This window comes from Haliotis cracherodii, unplaced genomic scaffold (genome assembly GCF_022045235.1).
Source record: "Haliotis cracherodii isolate W230 unplaced genomic scaffold, xgHalCrac1.p SCAF_5, whole genome shotgun sequence".
In the NCBI taxonomy this organism is placed as follows: Eukaryota; Metazoa; Mollusca; class Gastropoda; order Lepetellida; family Haliotidae; genus Haliotis; species Haliotis cracherodii.
Window position 1 is genome coordinate 55,024,944 of NW_027266308.1, and position 23,398 is coordinate 55,048,341.

Below are 23,398 nucleotides of genomic sequence, written 5' to 3' on the forward strand. Positions count from 1 at the left end.
CTATTCTTTACAGGTCGTTAACCCAATGAGTATTTACTCACATGTTATCAATAATATTAGGTATATTGAGTATTTTCTCACATGTTATCATTCATTTTAGGCATTGATATTCTCTTGTGGGGTATTCAACATACTTTATCCCCTTGGGTCTTGTCTATTGGTGAATTATAAACCAGTGACTTAACCTTATATAGCAAACTTTCTGCGTAAATATGCTGTTCCAGGCGACTTTATGTGTGTATGTGGCGCCCCAGGGGTGCCACATGTCTCATGGGCTCATACCTGCGATAAACATCTAAATTGAGAAATATAGCACTTTTGTGACTTATTCACGATAGTGGAGTTCATGTAGATGCAAAGTCTCGTATGGTTATAGGCTCAATTGTTCAAAATTTGTGACATGAATCTTTTCTTTGTGTTTTTGAAACTCTGATTTTAATCAACAGTTTATAGAGACAGGATGTCGACCGTTCTGAAACATTGTTTGTAAACAATAGCCGATAACCCTCGAGCTTCTTGGCTATGCTCGCCTTATTCTGCAGGAGAATTTTCTGCACCAGTAGTAACACTGTGGGCATAGGCTTATCACATGACCAGACTTTGCTCTTGTTTGTAAACAAACACACATATTTTGAAATAAGACCAGACAGGTCTAATGCAAGCTTTTCGGTGCACTGTAACATTGTTTTGCATAATTATATAGACATACTACTACAACTGCGACAGTAAAGTGCATGACAACATAGCTTTATACATCAAAGTGACCGTATCGTTAGCTAGCTGTTCAGACATCGATAACAGCAATACAGGAGAAATACACAAAAGGAACATCTGTCAAAAGAGCAGAAGATTGGGGGTTTGACTCCCAGCTGCGTCATACCAAAAGCCTGGTGCTCGGCACTAAGGGGCTAAAACAAGGACTGGTCGGCTCGGAGGCAGTATACTGAATCTGAGTGGGGTGTTCATGTTAAACTGCGGCATGGCATCTCATTGGGCTAGCACTAGAAACTCATTATCAGTATGGACTAGTACAAGCACGCACACACACACACATGCACAATGGACAGAGGTACTAGGCTGTCAACAAGGAACCCTTGGTAGGAGAGTGATTGGCTTCATATGACGAAAGCATATTTATAGCGTAATCTAGGCTATGATAAACCCTTGTGTCCAATCTAAACAAGCTGCCAATGAGTATTTTGTAACTCATCCGTACGAAAAACACAAACTTTCACTTTAATTTGCCTCTAATAAAAACATGACTGAAGCCAGTTTACTCTGCGCAGAGATTGCGTTGTTGGCTTCGCTGTGCAGAGCTCTATTGTTGGATTTGAGACTTGAATCAGGCATGTGACGTCACACTCGGAAATTATTTTATACATGATTTAAAAACACCCAGACCTGTCGATGTACTGTCCCTTTAACAAACTGAAATGTTTGAACATAAAGCAAATTGTATATTTGAAACAGACTCTCTCATACAGCCATTCCAATTTTCAAGTATATTTAGGGACTACAATGATCGTAGCTATTTTAGATTGGTTTGAACCAACTGCACATTTTGATTGCAGCTTAAAATTACCTCAGCCTACAATTGCTTTGTGCAAGTTGATGGCCATGCATTGTAGCCGAAGCCAAAGACCACAATCTTAAGAACTTTTCAATAGTTATAGCACTAAGATTGTTTTGTGGGAGTGGACCCTGGGGTATATTTACTGTTCGCTGCAGGTCTAATTGCTCTACCCACTGCTTTTCAGATTACTTTTATTCATCAAACACTTGTCAATATGTGATCACAAACTGTATACCCCTGCTTTTCCCAAATGCTGTATCAGGGCAGGGAAAAAAGAGAGGGTGGGAGGGGGGGGGTGGGGGGGGGTGTTGATTAGGTTTTTAAGTAAAATTATGAATATATGACCCATTTCAGTGGAACCCCCCTTTTTTGGATCCGCCCTTGTCAGAGATTGATACCTAGGCTTAATACTGCACTGGGATAACTATTTGGACATCATGACTGACCAAAATATCCTTCTAAACAGCTTTACATTACCATACTTTGCAGCAAACATGATATACCTTTTCAATATCAATATCAGAGTTCAAAACATAGTATGAAAAATGAAAGTGCCTTGTCATAATGTTGAGAGCTGAGAACTGGGGATCATTAGATTCAAATACTTACAGCAGAAATCCTCAAGGACACCCCTTAATTTCCAACACTGAAATATGCATACCGAGAGAAACCTTGATCGTAAGAGTAATACAATTTCTTCTATTATTTCAAACAGCAAATAACATAAAATCTGAGGCCATCTTAATTTCCACAAATGAGTGCATGTTGCCTTATGGTACAATCTGCAATATTTCAGATATATCAAAATGGCGTCCAAATAATTTAGTGTGGGCGAGGCAATCCATATTTACAAATGATCACGATGACACAAACCGTACACTTTGTACTTAGAGCAAGCATCTCCAGGGGTTTAGTCAGTGATGAACAGATCCATTAGTATGGGACTAATAGTTCCTTGGAAGCAGAAGCATCCCCAAGGCAAACTTCCTCAGATGTTAGTGTTAATGATTGGAATAGATTTACTTAGCATAATGTTGTATTTGGCATGAGAGAGATTGGAATACATCTACTGACAAAATATTTATTCAGTTAAAATAATTTTGAAGGAATATCATTATGGGAATTATGAAAACAATCATGTCGTAACTAAAAGTCATTAGTGAGTGAGTTGGTTTTTGCACCGGTTAAACAGTTTTCCAGTTATATCACGGCGTGTCAGCCTAATGTGGGAGGAAAGCCTGAAGTGATGCTGATCTGAATGTTTACCACTTTGATGAAACCCACGGGTATGGGTATGGTGCTGACAAACCTAAAAACATAATCGGGGTGATCTGGGATTTGAACCCACGATCATAGGTTTCTGAAGTGCCCAAGGGGGGCAACTCTGCATGGTGAATTGTGGTACCTCTCACGACTGGGCCACCCAAGTCATGATGTTATATAGCCTTCAATGACTAATTGGCTATGTTCGATATAAGGGCCATAACAAGTCAACACATGCAATTTGAGTATTGTATTTGTAAGTCATGTTTTGCTGCCAAATGAAATGTACCAAAAATGAGGATACTATTAATTGTTGAGAGGATCATAAGATGTGTATGATGTGATACAGGTTTGCATAAAGGGTACATCACACTATATACCCCAAGGGTCCAAATGACAACAAATCTTTCTTATCAACCTTATGTTTTCATCAGTATGGCCAGCGAACTGTTTCATGGAATTCCTTGACATGTAGCAGACGACAAAAGCCCATTCGGAGTTACCACCCTTGCATTACAATCAGGTATGTTGAGTTACATTTGCTAAACTGCATTTGACAGGTGTTCAATTTCGAGATAATACAATCATATTATATTTGCAGTGGTAAGAATGTCTTTTCCAGAGGGGTATATGAAATCTGTACCTTGTCTTTCAGCGGGGTAGAAGGGAAGAAATTGTCCAATGTGTAACCAATTAGAAATAGGTATCTTAATGCAAGGTAAGATAAATTTTTATTATAGCATGTATTTTGTGTGTGTACAATATTCAATACTATTCTCTGATCGAAGAATGTGGAAACAATTTCTCATTTTATCAACTGAAGCTTCAAAGTATGTTTTAGTTGGAGCTTCAGTGATTACTGAGTGATAGAGTGAGTGAGTTGGGTTTAACGCCACTTTGAACAGTCTGTCAGTCACATGGCACCTCACCTTCTTCATGAGGAAAGTTATGTTGATCTAACATCAGAGGACCCCAGGGTCCCCCTTAATTTCAAACACGGTTACTATGTACATAGTCTGGTTCTTCAGCCATTCGTCCAAAGCCTGAGTACCTGTGAAGATCCGGGGTAGAATAGGTCTTCAGCAACCCATGCTTGCCATAAAAGGCGACTATGCTTGTCATAAGAGGCGACTAACGGGATTGGGAGGTCAGGCTCACTGACTTGGTGGATGCATGTCATTGTATCCCAAATGCGTGGATCGATGCTCATGATATCAATCACTGGATTGTCTAGTCCAGACTTGATTATTTACAGACCACTGTCATAAAGCTGGAATATTGCTGAGTGCGGTAATAAACAAGAAACAATACAAACAAACCAAAGCCTGAGTCTACAAATATGGACTGCCTCTTGGTCCAGTGGATAAAAACGTCTGGCAGTAGAGCGGGCGGTTGGTGGTTCATTCCAAAATATGTTGAAAGATGAAACTTCAGCCATTAGGGGATAAAAGAAGGACTGGTCGACTCAGAGTGTGATTAATGTGTCCGAGTGTAGGATCCATGTAAAGCTGTGGCAATGTATCTAAGTGGACCAGCACTACAAAAGCGTCATTAGTCCAGACTAGTACAAGCATGTTATGATATGATATGTGTATACACTGTGCCAGAACTTTTTGCACACACGCAATTATACAATCCCGGGACAAAATATTGATCATCTTACTGATACATGGATATCCCATTTTCTTCAAGATCAGTTTAAAGTAGAGGAGACACATCAATATATTGAAATCTACTGTAGCACTATCATAGACAACAGAGCCACCAGACTGTGGCAGTGAATGAGTGAATAATCTATAAAGTCATGTGAATTGGCTCTAATCAGTCAGACCCTGGTAACTGTCTTTCATCTACAGATGATGGCCTCTCAAACACAGGAGCGGGGCTTCCACAAAATGTTAGCCTGTCCCAGACAAGCAAATTCTGTCCAAGTGTCCTTGTTGGAAGTCAACAGCTGCTTGTCATTTGCAATATTTTGTTATTCCAAATCTGTCCTTTTCAGACCAAATCAATTGGCCCAACAATTCATCAATCTGCAAAACAACTACTGTATGGTTTTTTTCGATGGACGTCTGGCACTTGTCCACCACATACATTCATAATACCTGCTAACCTGGCAAAAACTATAGCAATGTTTCTATAAGATATAACTTTGTCTTAACATTTAGAAATACAAAATATGTAAATTTTCCACTTGGGTCTGATAGTTCTCCTTATAACAATGCATTCTTTAAAACGAGGAAAAACCATTACACCGATATTTGTTTTTCAAAGATAATAAAAAAGGGAGGGAGCCTAGAGGTTAAAGTATTTGCTCACTACACCAAAGGCCCAGATTTTATTCTCACACATGTATACCATGTGTGAAGCCCATTTCTGGTATCCTCACCAATGACATTGCTGGTTATAATAGGGCTAGAACCGGCATAACACTATTCTCACTCACACATGATCACTCTCTCACTTGATATTAGAAGACTCTCCACTTAACAGAGACACCTAGAATAAGCACTATCAGATATAAACAACCACTTCTTATCGCTCCTATTATTAATTCATTATTAATAACACATGAGTGAGTTAGTGAGTGAGTATGGTTTTATGCCGCTTTTAGCAATATTCCAGCAATATCATGGCGGGGAACACCAGAAATGGACTTCACACGTTGTACCCATGTGGGGAATGGGCCTTGGGCGTGACGAGCAAACGCTTTAACCACAAGGCTACCCCACCGCCCCAAATCATACACGAAAGTTTTGGTATCGAATCAGAGTGAAGACAACTTAAATACTTATATATCTCCTGAAGATTTCTTACCCTTTTCCAGAAGAACCCTAGGTGTTGTAATTTGTGATATGTGTTAAAATCTCAGACAAGGTCTCTGTTAATTTCGGTAACCATTGAAACCCTGGATTGATGTTGATCTCTGAGTTTACAAAGTCTGTTTTAAATGACTTAAATCGAATTAAGATTGCCAATGAGCAGGAACCTGAGCCAAGTTCTCCTTTGAACGAAATTCATTTCAGCATGAATTAAAATAGTGACATAAACAAATCCATTAGTATTTGTGAATTGCTGGAATTGTTTCTCTGAAGTGTATGTGTTTCTACAACATACATAACCTTTAAAGATAGCAGGGTAAACGTTAATGACACCCTTTTTATGATAAACTCATTCTCTTTTGAATGTCACACTGTGTCAAAAGATCTTAATAAAGCTTCTGTACTACAAAGAGCCAACAAAAATCATTTTCTGTCTATTTCTGACCCTGGACAAACCACACAGTAGAACAAAATAGCTAATGATTTAAACAACTGTACAATAACCTACACTGGTTTTGTGTAACAACAACAAAAGAACTGAAAAGACTATAACCTCACCTACATAAAACCAGCATGATCGTCTTTCAGCAACTAATCTCGAGCATCTCAATCTGCAAGAAATGAACAGATTATTACCAATATGATAATAAATATCAAATTCCAAAATTCTTCAACTGCATCATGTTGCAATATATAGGTAAAGGGCAGTAATCCAGCGCTTACAGGAACAGAATCACTCAAACCTATACGATGTCTTCATAAAATCAATGATCGCACAGTCAGCAACAGTTATCTCCCTTTGTCCACAATTCCACCAGCCGCTGTCAAGATGTCAGCCCTGGGCTCAATCCTCGTAATCACTGGCATGGTAGCGGAGTCCCTTGATCCCATATCTATGTCAGGCCCTACAGCAAGTTCAATATTTCATAGATTTTCCTATCACACATATCTCCTGCTGCAAGTGATTGACTGGGTTAATTTGCCTGAAATTGGCATTTTCGTCAACCCAAGTACACCTTAAAAATGTTCTGGTTGTCTGCATGAAATATACTTCGTCTGCATGTATCTATAGGGTAAAAATATTGGACATGAGCATCAGGCCAGGGTTCATGTAATTATCTTGGAAAATGAACAACACCAAGACACAAAATCAATTTCATCTGAGGTATTTTTGTCTTGATCTGCAGTTCACCAAGGGTTCGGTTTACTATGGGTTTCAGTATTCAATCAGTTCAGCTACATCAACAAAATAATTCTATTTTGAGACTCAAGTCTGTAATTAGATTTTTACAAATGCTGGGCAGGAAATGCATTTGTGATTTTAAAAAATAAATAACACTTAACACACGATGTTCTTGTGGTTCAGCTGAAATGAATTCCTGTACTGCCTGCTTGTTATTTAAAAATGAAATCATTCCAAACAAGGCAACAAACTAGAAATTGGCTACCTGTTGGAAGCTGTTCATTGTTTATACAGTGTGTCTGACTAAATAGTTTCAGTTCAAGTCTTGACATTTATGTAAAACTGATTTGAAATAAAGAATGTAACATTATCTTGAGTGAGTGAGTGAGTATGGTTTTACGCCGCTTTAAGCAATATTCCAGCAATATCACGGCCGGGGACACCAGAAATGGGCTTCACACATTGTACCCATGCCCGGAATTGAACCCAGGTCTTCGGCGTGACGAGCGCACGCTTTAACCACAAGGCTACCCAACCCCCCTAGAACATAAGTTCTTATGTGTACCACTTCTAAATGGCTATCAAGTATAATATATTTGGGTAGCCCGACCGCCCCGTAACCTTATCTTGAAGACTTAACACATAACATACCTGTTTCTAACTTCAGTGAGTAAGTCATGAGTGGTTAACATCACTTCAAATATATTATACTTGATAGCCATTTAGAAGTGGTACACATAAGAACTTATGTTCTAGGGGGGTTGGGTAGCCTTGTGGTGAAAGTGTTCGCTCATCATGCCTAAGACCTGGGTTCGAATCCCGTCATGGGTACAATATGTGAAGCAGATGTCTGGTGACCCCCGCCATGATATTGCTGGAGTATTGCTAAAAGCAGTCACTCACTCACACATGTTTTATCAGCCTAAGTTGTCATCCACTAGATCATCTAAGAATTCCATATACTAACACTAAAATTATGCCAAGAAACAATTCTGTGTAGTGGACCTAGTCCTCACAGATTCGTTTATGAATGTCAACTTGATATTTTACTCCTTCAGGTGAATGATAATAGCAGTGGACAGGACATCACTGTGTTCATGTAGGCACATTTACTCCAAAATGTGCTTGAAAGGCTTGACTTCATTTGACCATGCTTAACCTTTTACATTAAATCAAATTGAAAGTTGCGAAGGTGGTCGGGTGCGTCATGCTCATAATGACCCTCGTTCTATCGGCAGTCAGACATTGCAAATGGATATAGCTCGATTATATAATGTCTGTAGTAGCTCTATGCTTAACTAATGTAGACTGCAAAGTGAATTTGATGCGTGAGGTTTGTCTGGTTTAGTTAAGTGCATGTAAATGTCTCTTGCTTTCATGAGCTAGACTACTTCTGCCATGTAGTTGTAAAAGTGAATGACGTCTCGTGTTTTTTTAATGAATGAAAAAAGTTGTTCCGGTGTGACAGAGGTCACTGTTATCCAATCAAAACAAATAAAACAAGGTCAATCTTGTACGACACACGTGTGACGCACAGATGTATCTACTGAATGAGCTCAGGGTTGTAAACTGTGTAAATTGCCCATCCCTTTTCACCAGGAACTGACTACCATATTTTCTTGTTTGTTTGTTTGTTGTTTAACGCCACACTCAGCTATTTTAAGTATTGTGGGCATCCAAGCATTATATCCACCCTAACTTAGGAATGCAGCATTTTGGAGAAATTTTTTTGAGTTTTAAGTGCAGTCAAAAATTACATTGTATCGCTTCAGGTGAACGAACAGTTGATAACAACTTGTTCAATGAAAATGTGAAATTTGCGATAGAACACCACTAGACATGACTATTTACCATTTCAATTGTATTTTCTCTTCTGCTCGGCATTGTTTTATATGCAGAGATTATGATTACGTGTGTATTTGTCTCATAAACTAAGCCAGAAATAGCCACACACTTTCTCCTCTATCTACTGGTGATTCAGTTAAAAAATACCCAATTCTATTTCTTGAAAGAATCTCTATTGTCAATAATTGATGTATATCCAGACACTCGATGTTAAGAGTCACGTATCTGCATTGAATGTTTATAACCCACATCCTACTATTTTCTGTGTATTATTACTTCCTTCAAACAATCACATTTAAGAACAATCTGTTGTTGGTCAACCATCACTATATTGATCGTAACACTATTTTCGAAAGAGAAAAGTCCCTTGGTTAGGTGTTTTACAGAGAGCTGTCCTGATTGCCTGCCCTCGTGTGCTTGAGTGCACTGTTAAGGCTGATTTGCATCTCTGTATATGTTGTATTAAAAAACAGTTTTCAAAATTAAGGGGGGTCTTGGGATCCTTGAGGTTAGCTCCTACAGTATTTAATCTTGAGTTCCTGAAATCTGCAACTTTTAACATTAGGGCTATGACAAGGATTCCTTGACTTCCATTATTAATTTTCGAAAACTGAAAATATATGTGTGTGCATGCATGTGCGTGCCCCCTATACTAATGAACATATAAAAAGTATGTGACACTACATCATCATCTTAATCTTTTATACCTACAGTCAGGGTTTAAGAGCAGTTATGTGTGTCTGTCATTTCATCCATCAATCATGACCACTGTCCACATCATCATTGGTTCATTCCAGGCTCTGAAGTAATTATCAAAACGACAGTATGCAATTTCATTGGTTTGCAGGGCCCTCATATTGCCTGCAAGGACATTTAAAGTAAATTATAGTAAGTCTTTTTGTAAGTCAAAGCAAAATCCCGCCTTCAGTCATATCACTGATTGAAAGTTCAGGTGGGACAAACTTCCAAAGGGACATGTATCATGTTTGACACATATCACGTTTGACACGTATCCCGTTTGACACGTATCATGTTTGACATGTATCATGCTTGACACATATCATGTTTTCATGTTGTTGAAACACACAAGCATGGGTATTTTGGCAAACCAAACCCACCCTTATCAATATTAATATAGGATCTTACCAGTAGATCCTGTCATGGCCAAGGGAAGCAACTATGACCAGCAAGTGGCAGTTCCTTAGATCACAAGCCATCTGTTCCCCAGGGAAATATCCATGGGAGTGAGAAATTTCACAATATTGAAGCTATATTACACTGGGATATAGATAAACAGCCTGACATGCTGATTGTGTACCCATGTGGGGAATAAAACTCTGAATTTCAGCTTCACAAGCAAACATGTCGACCACTAGGACTACCCTACCACTCCTGAAGGAAAACCTGAATTTAATGTACAGCAATTAAAGGAAAGGCACAATGGCCAACAATTCAATGGATATGGATTCAAAACTAACCAAACTTTAAGTACAACCTCATTAGTTTCACAATACCAACCATGATACAGATAATAGTGAGTGAGTGAGTGAGTGTGGTTTTACGCCGTTTTTAGCAATATTCCAGCAATATCACGGCGGGGGTCACCAGAAATGGGCTTCACACATTGTACCCATGTCGGGAATCGAACCCGGGCTACCCGACCGCCCTGATACAGATAATAACAATAGGCCTATTTATATTGCACTAAATTGCTCAAAGCGCTCACTATTACTACCCAGGTCAATGGATCAGTGTGCCTTCAACAATCTTTCTCAGCTCCTTGGGGAGTATACAAACCAAGGTGCCTGTGAGGTGCTAGAAGGTTACGAAACACATTGCCATCTCATCCTACCGGGTACCCATTCACTGCTGGGTGAAAGTGGGCACATTTCAAACAAAGTCACTTGCCAAAGGAGACACCACATGTGCTACATGTGCTTCAGTGTGGGGTAGGACTGAAGCCATGGAAACTCTCAGGAGCATCAGGTCACCCATCCAAGGACTCTCCAGGACCAACGTTGCTAAACTTCGCCTGATTTGTGACCTGTGCGCTGGTAGTAGTATGATTCTTCCTGATTTTCCACATTTTCTCATACTAAGCCAATTTCAACAATATGGATTTGGAAGCCCTAGACTTGATCATAATCCATGAAATCTCCACCAGGTTATCAAGAACACGAAGCCCTTCTAAAAAATATTGATTACAGTCTGTTCACTCAAAATCGAATATTTTGAGAAAGCTGACATTCACAAAGACCTCACTTGCCTTTCAATTGGGTTAGGAAAATGTCCCCCTGGTATTAAGAAAGTGAATACAATATTCATTGATTCTTTAGTCTGACATATCGAAAAAGAAGAAAACTTTCAAAAAGTATACTTCATGGAGAAATCACTTGAATCTGTTGATTCCAGAAGTAGAATTAATTCACTGTTTCTGGGATCATTGAATCTACTTCCATGATGAACAGATTCAAGTGATTTCTCTGATTTAAACCATGTTATGGTCGCTTAATAATTTCTCTATAATTCTGTATAATGACCAACAAGTTTTATTTGTTGAAACCCATGTTCAGAATAGCCAATGTATTCCTGACTCAGAAACAACTGAAACACAGATAGAATCCGATACACAGAGATATGACAGCCTTAAATATGTCTTCTCAACTGAGATGCTAATCCAACAATTGATAGGCCACGATGACCTCTACTTCCAACAGAATTAATACATAAATATGACAGAATAAAGTTGACATTTTACCTCAGTAATGGCAATGTATTTGTATTCTGGCAGCATTAATAGACAGGGCAGCTACATAGTAAAGGTCTCCGTCGTTCTAATGTAACTTAGAAGCGATAGACACTACACTTTCTTTGGTGACGAACTGGTGCAGTTGATAAATATCAATCTTAATTTTAACACGAGCCAAATCCAATTTTGTCCATGGTGGTGCTATGGGCTAGACGTCCCTACAGTTGTCGGAGATGCACCACAACCCTTGAAATCCCTCTCTGCTGGGGCTGTCATTGATTGGAAATTTCACTATCGATAAATCAAATAAAATTATCCCAATGATCACATTATCTCACATTTAGAATTAAAGCAAATTGAGGACTTGTAAGTACACACAAAACCCTGGCTTTTGACTCAATGAATAACGAATCAATTTAATCATTATATTATAAACTGTAAAGTAAAAAAATCAAACCATGTTATCATAGATCTTATACACTTGTATTGTTTGTTTGTTGCTTAACTCCATACTCAGCAATATTCCAGCTATATGATGGCTGTCTGAAAATAAGGACGTCTGGACCAGACAAATCCAGTGATTGACACCATGAGCATTGATCTACACCATTGGGAAATGATGACATGCATTAACTAAGTCGGCGAGTCTGACCAACCAACTTTGAATAAGTTGCCTCTTCAGCATGCATTGCTGGAGACCATTTCTAACCCCGGTCTCCCAGGGTCCAGTCTGAAGTGACCACCCCTGGGTTGCTGAAGACCAATTCTAAGCCAGATCTTCATGGAGGTACACAGTTGTAATCACAGTGATCTTGCCTTGTCACAGCCCTAATGTTCAATGATAGAGATTGAGGGGGTCTCTTGAAACAAATAATATAGGAGCAACCCTCGAGGACCACACTTAATTTCGAACACTGCATATGAATTATTAATCCGACCTTCAGTTATATTCCTGCTTATTGAATTGAGTAGTATATTCCTATTTGTGTTTTTAATGACACAGTCTTGGAAAAGCAAACAAGCGGTATGACAAAAATATTTTGACAAAATTTGCTATTCAAAATTTGGATAAGTGAACAAAAGTAAAATCTAGAATGTCTAATAGATGGCCGAGATTGTATGGTGGTACGTGGGCAATGGAAAGTCTCTTCTGTTTGAAAAGTTTTCCCATTGAAGTGAGAGATAGATGATGATTTTGACAGAACCAGTCATACTGCCTGTAACTGTTTTTCGGAATACCCCGTGTTTACCTGTTCAAGGTTGTGTAGCGGCCATAAAATTTCCGAGTCCCATGATGGGATTCGAACCACGGACCTTCTGATCAGAGGTCGGACGCCTTGTCCACATGACAAAAGAGGTTAACCCAGTCAGCAAGCTGACAAGGTAAGGATGTCATCTGCGGGATGACTCCACACCCTGCTACAGTTGCATGATTAGAAAACAGCCTGACTGTTACTTTCCTGATCTGGGAAGCGAAAGCTCTGACTGGTCGGATGAAAGGTGACCCATAATGGGATGTCCTCAGATCTTTGTTTCGTGATCTGATTTTAATGAGATTGCATTACACATTTCACCAGATGTTATCTAAACTTGTACATCAGCCATCTGCTGTCACTACTCCCAATACATTACACATTCACTGGGAAAGTCCATTACGACAGCAAGATCTAATCACTGTTATATCAATACAATTAATCATGAGGTGACAAAATGTTAACAATGCCCATTCGTATTCAAATACACTGACATTCCAGCACAAACGTTTCATGTGTGAAAGTTGTTCAACAACAGTCATGCATGGTCAGCAATATTCCAGTGATCCAAATTCATTTTAGTCACCTCTTAGGTGAGGTGAGGTGAAATGGGGTTTAACGTCGCGTCCAAGATTATTGCACTTATATAGCGACGTGCATGGACGTGTGTGTGTTTGTATGGCTGCTTGTACTAGTCCGGACTGATGCGGATTTATAGTGCTAGCACACTGAGATACCATGCCGCAGTTTAACATGAATACCCCACTCAGACACAGTATACTGCCTCCGAGCCAACCAGTCCTTGTTTTAGCCCCTTAATGCTGAGCGCCAGACAGGGTAACAACAAGTACCATATTTTAACGTCTTTTGGTATGACACTGCCAGGGATCAAACCCTGGACCTTCCGGTCCCCGGGCGGATGCTCTACCACTAGACCATGGAGGCGGTCACCTCTTCGGACAAGCATCAGTCACTGGGCACCCATTCTACCCCAGACTGGATGAGGCAAGTCAGACAGGGAGGCTGGAGGACATTCGTCAGCAGCTCAGAAAGCCACCTCACAACAGGGAATCCAAGGAATGTCTATCTGTCTGTTTGTTTGTTGTTTACTGCCGCACTGAGCAATATTCCAGCTATGTGACGGCGGTCTGTAAGTAATCGAGACTGGACCAGACAATCCAGTGATTGACATCATGAGCATCGATCCTCGTAATTGTGATCGATGACATGCATCAACCAAGTCAGCGACCCTGACTGACTGACTGACAAATCCCGTCAGTCGCCTCTTACGACAAGCATAGTCGCCTTTTATGCCAAGCATGGGTTGCTGAAGACCTATTCTACCCTGGATCTTCACAGGTCGAATCCAATGAATGGGTTTCATAAAGTGTGACTATAAGGAGAATTAAACCCAGACCTTCAGTATGACAAGTAATCACATTAACCACTGGGCTACCCGACCACACAAGAAGAACATATAATCTGCAACGACCTCTCTTCACAGACAGTTCAAACTAGATAATTATGTTGTACATGTTTTTGCACACACAACAAACTTATAGCTGGAAAATTAATTTGTCTTAACACAACAAGCTTATTTTGAAGCTTTTATTATTAAAAACAGGATATTTTCTAAATGAAAAAAGAATGACAGCTGCCCAAAACATGATCTAAGAGCATCAAGCATATTGTTCATGCTTTGAAACACATAGGCCAATTAGTTCTCATTATTGGAGGCAAGACAAATTAAGCTCCATTGCACCTCATTGCATAATTTCAATTTCTTCTCTTTATGTTTCCATTTGGCACATGTCCAAAAATAATCGATTCTTTCGTCTTTCAGCAACCTGTACTTCATGGGCGAAACAGAATGTAGTGCTGCAAGACCAACAACTTATACTGGATAGTCTACCCATTTCAGTGGTGTTCACTTTGACACTAACACAGAACAACAACTGGTACTGGATAGTCTACCCATGTCAGTGGTGTTCACTATGACACTAACGCAGAACAACAGCTGTTACTGGATAGTCTACCCATGTCAGTGGTGTTCCCTATGACACTAACGCAGAACAACAGCTGGTACTGGATAGTCTACCCATGTCAGTGGTGTTCACTATGACACTAACGCAGAACAACAGCTGGTACTGGATAGTCTACCCATGTCAGTGGTGTTCACTATGACACTAACGCAGAACAACAACTGGTACTGGATAGTCTACCCATGTCAGTGGTGTTCACTATGACACTAACGCAGAACAACAACTTATACTGGATAGTCTACCCATGTCAGTGGTGTTCACTATGACACTAACGCAGAACAACAACTTATACTGGATAGTCTACCCATGTCAGTGGTGTTCCCTATGACACTAACGCAGAACAACAGCTGGTACTGGATAGTCTACCCATGTCAGTGGTGTTCACTATGACACTAACGCAGAACAACAGCTGGTACTGGATAGTCTACCCATGTCAGTGGTGTTCACTATGACACTAACGCAGAACAACAACTGGTACTGGATAGTCTACCCATGTCAGTGGTGTTCACTATGACACTAAAGCAGAACAACAACTGGTACTGGATAGTCTACCCATGGCAGTGGTGTTCACTTTGACACTAACACAGAACAACGGCTGATTCTACCCAAGTCAGTGTGTTAACTGTGACACTAACACAGAACAACGGCTGATTCTACCCAAGTCAGTGTGTTAACTGTGACACTAACAAAGAAAAACAGCTGATTCTACCCTATTCGTGGACATCAGTTCCTTATCTGGCTACTGGGGTGGTCGGGTAGCCTAGTGGTTAGATCGTTTGCTTGTCACGCCGAAGACCCGGCTCTCACTTGGGTTTCTAAATGGACCAGTTATTAAGCATCTCCATCATCATCATAAGCTAGTGAGTGAGTGAGTGAGTGAGTGAGTGGGTGAGTGAGTGAGTGAGGTTTTACGCCGCTTTTAGCAATATTCCAGCAATATCATGGGGGGGGACACCAGAAATGGGCTTCACACATAGTACCCATGTGGGGAATGGGCCTTGGGCGTGACAGCTGCAAAGGGTTTGAGATCAAACTCTTCTACGGTTAACCCCTCTAATTAGAGGTACAAAAAAACTTATACACTGCGATATATGGCAAGTCAAAACTGATAGTAACTCCCACCTACCCCTCGAGCCGCCTGCAGCCTATCTCCCAAGAGTGGTTCATAGTTTAAACTACACAAACCACAACCACCTCATGGGGATTTCGGGGCAGCACAGATCCCCAGCAACCTATACCATTCAGATCGTCTGGTAACAATGTGAGGCTGATTGTTGATTGTGCATCATCATTCCCCAACAGCATTGATCTTTTTGTACTTCACAAATTTCATGCAGTCTGCAAATTTGTTTTCATTCGATATAGAGGACAATTGGATGCTATGTTTAGAGTCATCAAATAGCAGCCGAAAAGAAATCGGTCAACGCCTCTCTACTTCTTTCGGCACCAGTCCAGATTATTTACAGGTAAACAAAGATCTCTCCGACACAAACATCAGTACACCCACCTACAGCAAATCTGATTAGCCCATGTTAAAATCCCACGGAGACAATAATTCATGCAGAAAGAAGTAAAAGTAATGGCATGTTTATAATTGGAAACAATCAATGTTAATACAGGATAATTTCTCCAGGAATCTTGGTGTGAAATTGCCTTTGAGGCTATCCACTTTAGAATTATGAAATGTTGCAACTGTTTTTGATGGCGTTATCAGAGTAATCAAGTGCAACTATTGACAATATTCTACCTTTGATCTAATATTAGATCCGCTGCACACCACACAGAGTTCTTGCATTCAATCATTAATGAGTTCAAGTAACTGTGTCAGTCCAGGTACTGCAGAGTTACCTCCCATGGATGCCCTGGTTGACTGTTCAAATTTTCAACTCCGATTATGCTTCACATTTGATGATAATATACATTGATTCGTGAGACTGTTACAAGACAACAATGTCTCCTATTACTGAAAAGATTCAAAATCCTACCTCATGGTTTAACAGACTTTATTTTCAACATGCTCCAACCCATATGAATGCATCACCATGAAGTGAAACCGGCTATGAAATCTCTGCTATGATTTGATAGACCTCATATCCAACGCTATGCATCCCTAGACCAGGAAATGAAACCGGCTATGAAATCTCAGCTATGATTTTACAGACCTCATATCCAGCCCTATGCATCCCCAGGCCATGAAGTGAAACCGGCTATGAAATCTCAGCTATGATTTTACAGACCTCATATCCTACCCTATGCATCCCCAGACCATGAAGTGAAACCAGCTATGAAATCTCAGCTATGATTTTACAGACCTCATATCCAACCCTATGCATCCCCAGACCATGAAGTGAAACCGGCTATGAAATCTCAGCTATGATTTTACAGACCTCATATCCTACCCTATGCATCCCCAGGCCATGAAGTGAAACCGGCTATGAAATCTCAGCTATGATTTTACAGACCTCATATCCAGCCCTATGCATCCCCAGACCATGAAGTGAAACCAGCTATGAAATCTCAGCTATGATTTCACAGACTTCATATCCAACAATAATGCATCCCCAGACCAGGAAGTGAAACCGGCTATGAAATCTCAACTATGATTTCACAGACTTCATATCCAACAATAATGCATCCCCAGGCCATGGAGTGAAACCGGTTATGAAATCTCAGCTATGATTTCACAGACCTCATATCCAGCCCTATGCATCCCCAGACCAGGAAGTGAAACCAACTATGAAATCTCAACTATGATTTCACAGACCTCATATCCAGCCCTATGCATCCCCAGACCATGAAGTGAAACCAGCTATGAAATCTCAGCTATGATTTCACAGACTTCATATCCAACCCTATGCATCCCCAGACCATGAAGTGAAACCAGCTATGAACTCTCAGCTATGATTTCACAGACCTCATATCCAGCCCTATGCATCCCTAGACCATGAAGTGAAACCAACTATGAAATCTCAGCTATGATTTCACAGACTTCATATCCAACAATAATGCATCCCCAGACCAGGAAGTGAAACCGGCTATGAAATCTCAACTATGATTTCACAGACTTCATATCCAACAATAATGCATCCCTAGACCATGAAGTGAAACCGGCTATGAAATCTCAGCTATGATTTCACAGACTTCATATCCAACCCTATGCATCCCCAGACCAGGAAGTGAAACCAACTATGAAATCTCAGCTATGATTTCACAGACTTCATATCCAACCCTATGCATCCCCAGACTATGAAGTGAAACCAACTATGAAATCTCAGCTATGATTTCACAGACTTCATATCCAACCCTATGCATCCCCAGACCATGAAGTGAAACCGGCTATGAAATTTCAGCTATGATTTTACAGACCTCATATCCAACCCTATGCATCCCCAGACCAGGAAGTGAAACCAACTATGAAATCTCAGCTATGATTTCACAGACTTCATATCCAACCCTATGCATCCCCAGACCATGAAGAAAGGGGGCACTTTTTGTGTATAACAGCTAATGAAAAACTTGATGTCTGTTCCTGTCACTCGCACATAGTTGATCAATGTGAAAATGTTGTACAACACATGGTAATTGCTTCTTATGGTTATTTTTCTCTCTTTCTGTCTGACAGCCACCTCAAGTATTCAACCAGAAGAACCATGTCAAAAATAACAACATAGATTTTCTTTAACCATGCTTGTCCTTATCATAACTCTAATGTTAAGAATTAAAGGTTTAGAGGTACCCTAGATTCAAATACCATAGCAGAAAACCTCAAGGACAAACCTCAATTTAGAACACAAGTTGTCGGTTCACAATCTTGGATTTACATAATAGTTTCAGAATTGCTCATGCAGATTTCCTATTCGTGGACATCCGTTCCTTATCTGGCTACTGGGGCGGTCGGGTAGCCTAGTGGTAAGATCGTTCGCTTGTCAAGCCGAAGACCCGGGTTCGATCCCGACATGTGTGAAGCCCATTTCTGGTGTAACCCAACCGTAATATTGCTGGAATTTTGCTAAAAGCAGCGTAAAACCAAACCCACTCACTTAACTGGCTACTATGACGGTATAAGACTTCTTCACGGAAGTTTATAATTATACAAGCATGGGAAACTGAGACACATATGATCAACAGCAAATCACTCAATGTTATTAAAACTTTATTTTAGCATTAAATGTCTACAATAATATTTTCTCTTACTTGGGTTTCTAAATGGACCAGTTATTAAGCATCTCCATCATCATCATAAGCTAGTGAGTGAGTGAGTGAGTGAGTGAGTGAGTGAGTGAGTGAGTGAATGAGTGGTTTTAAGACCACTTTCAACAGTATTTCGGTTTCATGTCAACATGTCAGGGTAGGAAAGCCTGAAGTAACGCAGATCTTAAATATTTGCCACTTAGATCATTATGAGGTATGTAGCTGACGAAGATCCTACTTAGGCTGAATCTGGGATTCAAACACATGATCATAAGATCCTGGCACACCCTTGTGATCTAATAGGTGGAACATTGCCGATTGCGGTGGTAAACAACAACTTCCCCTAAGACGGTGACACATCTCAGAACAGCAAATCATGGCGTCTTAAATGACTGGGCTGCCAAGTATGTGTGCGAGTGTGAGAGCAAGTGACTCAGTGGTTGTGTGGTTTTGATGGGGAAAGTCAGTGAGTGATAGAAGGTGATAATTCCTCCAAATAGTATCGAAATCTTAAAACCACAGCGGTTCTCCAATCCCCATTGTGATGTTTCAATCTGCTCCAGATTCCCACTGAGAACAATAAGAAACTACTTTCAGTAGGCAAACAGTATCTCTCAATGTCCATCTCATCTGCAGCTGTATCTAAATCATGTTACACCGTATCTTCCAAACATTTGAACCTAATCAGTACAAGGCTGCACATATACCACGACACTGATAACTAGGTCTATTTCCTGAGAAGGTCAGGAGGTGAGTCATTTCAATCGTTGTGAGCTGAAACTGCAGCTTCAGTCATATCCATCCCTAACACTGGCTAAGCAACATCGGTGGCCTGGAATTAAAGCTCTTGTCTATGCAGCAGTAATGTTGCGCCTCATTTAGTTGAACCTATTAACTTGCCAGTCAAGAAGTAGGGCGTGATACGTTGTCCTTTGCTGTAATGGTATGGAATCACAGCCATCTACTATGGTCTGGTACTAAAACATAACATATTTTTAGATATCATTCTAATTTCGTAAGTTGAGCTTCCATAAATATTATATTTAACATATAATTACGAATTATGGTGTGCTTGTGTAAACATCAACAGTCATTCATGAGTTTTCTGATCAGGACACAACAAGGAGCTTGATTCATGCTGTGAAAATGCCAAACTCCCTGACCAGAGTCAATGAACTATATTTAACCACAGCTTGATCAATAATTATCAAATCAATCAAAGATACGAAGGGTGGAGGGACGAAGTTTCTCTCGTCTTCTATAACATTTGTAACACTTGACAAACCTCAAATTATTTGATCAGCGATGTTTGGAGCTGGGCAGTGGTAGACATCAGTGGTGGGGGTGAGGGAGTAAATGAGAGGTGAAGGAGTAAGTGAGGTCCCAGAGGTGTGACGGTGAGATTATACAGATGTTTAGGTCAGAGGTGAAGGTGAGCCAGAGGGGTCAGGGATTGGATGTTTGAGTGGAAGGTGTGGGTGAAACGGATGTGTGTGTGTGTAAGGGGTACGACACTGGAGTTTAGGTCAGAGAAAAGGATGAGATGTAGGGGTGAGGTGATGATGGGTGAGACGGAGGAGTTTAGGTCAGAGGCAAGGATGAGATGTAGGGGTGAGGTGATGATGGGTGAGACGGAGGAGTTTAGGTCAGAGGCAATGATGAGATGTATGGGTGAGGTGATGATGGGTGAGACGGAGGAGTTTAGGTCAGAGGCAAGGATGAGATGTAGGGGTGAGACGGAGGAGTTTAGGTCAGAGGCAATGATGAGATGTAGGGGTGAGGTGATGATGGGTGAGACGTAGGAGTTTAGGTCAGAGGCAAGGATGAGATGTATGGGTGAGACGGAGGAGTTTAGGTCAGAGGCAAAGATTAGATGTAGGGGTGAGACGGAGGAGTTTAGGTCAGAGGCAATGATGAGATGTAGGGGTGAGGTGATGATGGGTGAGACGGAGGGGTTTAGGTTAGAGGCAAGGATGAGATGTAGGGGTGAGGTGATGATGGGTGAGACGGAGGAGTTTAGGTCAGAGGCAAGGATGAGATGTAGGGGTGAGGTGGTGTGTGTGAGATTTGGATGAGGGGTGAGATGGGGGAGAACACGCATCATCCAAGTCAGCGAGCCTGACCACCTGATCCCGTTAGTTGCATCTTACGACAAACATAGTTGCTTTTTACGGCAAGCATGGGTTGCTGAAATCCTATTCTACCCCGGATCTTCACGGGCTGTGAATCAAAAGGGTAGAGAGGAGAGGGGTTAGGGCAGAGGGGAGAGACATGAGGGGAGAGGCTTGGATCTAGTTTGGTTTTATAATGGTTAGGATACTATGAGTGTACAGGCCTGACAAAGAAGAAGGCATTCAGCTTAGTTTTACAAAGGTCAAGGATTCCATGGCCCTGTTTCTCAATGTGTTCTTTGCACTCCAACTGTCATAACTCCATGTTGTATTGTCGAAGTTACGATCATCTTAGCATCAAGACAGCTTTGTGGAATGGGCCTAGGAAGCATGGGCAGTGTTAACAAACATGGACATAACAGTAATGATGTTTAATGGCCAGAGTAGTGACAGGCTGGCTGTCTCATCTCCTATCATCCAAGTGGCAGTACACATCCATCACTGCAGGGGCATTGACAAGCCTCATCAGATAGTGACATGTTATCAGCAAGCCAAACATTGGTGAGGGTTAAAATATACCAAGAAAGAAAGGCCATTCATAAAGAAGACAAGGAGAAGTTAGATCAATAGATGATATTTTCTTGCTCTCACTACATGACCATCTCTGTAGGTGGCTTGACAGCTGTTGATTGGTGTTCATTGTGAGCATGTGTGGGTGTGCTCATGTATTCCTTCACATACAAATTACCACAGTAGCTTGTTACGCTCATGTAATTCAAATCATACTAATGCTAATTTCAAATTAAGCATTTGTTACCTTTGATGAAGAACCATACTCATTAGTGGGTTTGTTTTTATTTCCCCAAGATTGGTATGTTGCGTTAATTATACAATGGATGATACATGTACGGTTTTTTAACAAATAATACAGCTTGAAAAGGACAGTCAACATTAGAATAGGCTACATGGCAACAGACATGCATTATAATACTTTTGATACGTTAGTGAGTTACTGGAGTTTTAGCCAGTTTATCATCAACCACATCATCATAGGGTTCCCATTTTACAAGGATTTCACACTCCATTTGTTCTCTCCTTTCACTGTAATGACAAAGGGAACATAATGAAACCCTATTAATCAGGCCCCCCTCAATCCATAAACCTCACTGGGGCAGTCGGGTAGCCTAGTGGTTAAAGCGTTCCCTCGTCACGCCGAAGACCTGGGTTCGATTCCTGACATGGGTACAATGCGTGAAGACAATTCTGGTGTCCCCCGCCGTGATATTGCTGGAATATTGCTAAAAGCAGCGTAAAACCATACTCTCTCACTCACCCATAAACCTCACTTACTGGAGGTCACTGTGAGGAATGTCTAAATGTATACTTGCACATTATTCATGATACCCGGTTTGGTTGTTTGTTTGTTTGTTGTTAAATGTCCCACTCAGCAATATTCCAGCTATATCACGGTGGTCAGTAAATAATTGAGCCTGGACTAGACAATCTAGTGATTGACATCAAATGATTCGATCTACGCAATTGGAACACGATGACATGCATCAACCAAGTCAGCGAGAGTAACCATCTGATCCCGTTAGTCGCCTCCTATGACAGGAATGGGTTGCTGAAGATCAATTTAACCCGGACCTTCATGGGTCCAGGGTGGTCGGGGAGCCTCGTGGTTAAAGCGTTCGCTTGTCAAACCAAAGGCCCGGGTTTGATTCCTGATCTGGGTACAATGTGTGAAGCCCATTTCTGGTGTCCTACGCCATGAAATCGCTGGAATATTGCTAAAATTGGCGTAAAATCAAACTCACTCACTCAATCATGGGTCCATAATACCCAGTACCCATCATTCAATAATACAGATGATTTCACTGACAATGGTTTCGTCACTGTATTTGGGAATTGTGGTATACACAAAACAACTTTTAGAGTATTGTTCTCAAGGAAATATGTATTCATATGTTCCCATTTATTTCAGATTCCAGGCTGCTGACATAATTAACCTGTAAAGTTATACCAGTATTATACTCATGAAAATGATAAGTCAAATAAATGACTGTTTCCATTATGAAATTCCAGACAGAGATGGTATAATTAACTTATGAAGTAATTGCTCATCAAACAAGCAGCTAGTCTTATCCTGCTACTTTAATCAAGATGATGACCCAGCACACACAGTGATAGTGGCTGTGTGATGCAGCTGTGCATGCTGTGAAGGTTGGAGTTGTTCCGATACACCTTCCTGTCGAGTTGCAACTGATGTACCGGTAAACAAACGCAACTGATGTAGGTCACTGACACTCCACACTGACTTCTGATGAATAACGAACATAGAAGATAATCTCCCCCATCCTCCCCTC

The 23,398-nt window shown here is 40.7% G+C and overlaps 1 protein-coding gene across 4 annotated transcripts in view; it reads right to left on the reverse strand.

Annotated features, from left to right (window-relative positions):
- The window catches only part of LOC139444200 (protein stoned-B-like), a 141,919-nt gene that overhangs the window by 68,968 nt on the left and 49,553 nt on the right, over positions 1-23,398 (reverse strand). The window contains exon 2 of one of the 4 annotated variants that reach the window (XM_071225107.1): positions 6,217-6,269. The exons of 1 other annotated variant lie outside the window; for it this stretch is intronic. The gene's annotated coding sequence lies outside the window, so the exon portion shown is untranslated. Of the gene's footprint in view, positions 1-6,216; positions 6,270-23,398 lie in introns of those variants that run through there. 2 more of the 4 variants (XM_071225109.1, XM_071225112.1) reach the window with 2 other exon arrangements.